The 1,103-nt window shown below is 30.0% G+C and overlaps 1 pseudogene; it reads left to right on the forward strand.

The window, feature by feature from the left end:
- The first annotated feature begins 247 nt into the window (after positions 1-247).
- Positions 248-863, forward strand: LOC149060650 (uncharacterized; annotated as a pseudogene).
- Positions 864-1,103: the final 240 nt, after the last annotated feature.

The raw sequence follows: 1,103 nt of genomic DNA on the forward strand, positions 1-1,103 counted from the left end.
ATAATTTTATGAGAGGACTTACAACAATTAGTACCATTATTTCAAACACAACTGAAAATATTTGGACTGTTCTACAACCAAAGTATTTGGATTCGCCATCACAAGAAAAATGGTTACAAATATCTGACAGATTTTTTTGAGCTATAGAATATCCCGAATTGTGTGGGCGCGATTGATGATAAACGTTTTCGAATAAAATGTTAACTGAACACTGGATCAACCTATTTCAATTTTTCTATTGTGGGCCATGAGGGCTTGTGTTGATGACAATGGATTATTTACGACGATAGATGTTGGTGAAGTAGGAAGAAATAGTGATGGTGCTGTATTTCGAACTTCAATCTTGAACGTGCTTTAAATTTAGACATATTACAATTACCTCCTCCTAGACTTTTACCTTCAAGTAATAGTGAAAATAATTTTCCATTTTATTTTGTCGCAGATGAAGCTTTCTCTCTCAATAAATATTTAATGAGGCCTTATACAAAACGAAGTTTGGATAATAAAAAAAGGGTGTTTAGTTATAGACTTTCTAGAGGCCGCAAAAGCGTTGGGTGTGCTTTTGGTATGTTGGTACCCAAGTTTCGTTTATTTGAAGGGCCAATTTGTTGAAAGGAAGAAACTATAAATATTATTATAAAAGCTGCTTGTGTCCTACATAATTATATTCGTATCAAACAAGGAATATTTTCAATCCTAAAATATTTGACACATAACAAGAAAATTGGCAAGTTCAGGCACAACAAAATCACGAGAGACAAGTAAGATCGTTATCAGAGGCACAACAAAACAAAGAAAGATTATGTGAATATTTTATGACACCAGCCGGTTCTATTCCATATCAATGGAATACTATAATTTAATTTAATATATATGTCTTATATGATTAATATTACTTTCAATTTTACTTATTTAATAAATAATAATATGATAAATCTATTTAATATTGTATCTGTATGTACTATGTACATTGTTTATGCGAGATTAATTAGTAATTACGTTTTTGATAAATTTTTACAAATAAAAATTTTGTTTTTACAAATCTTTACAGACGACTTACAAACCCTCAGTAATATTTTGATGTACAATTTTCAAATTGGGGG

Source organism: Diuraphis noxia, unplaced genomic scaffold, assembly GCF_037042655.1.
Source record: "Diuraphis noxia isolate RWA-SAM2 unplaced genomic scaffold, SU_Dnox_SAM2 contig0001, whole genome shotgun sequence".
In the NCBI taxonomy this organism is placed as follows: domain Eukaryota; kingdom Metazoa; phylum Arthropoda; class Insecta; order Hemiptera; family Aphididae; genus Diuraphis; species Diuraphis noxia.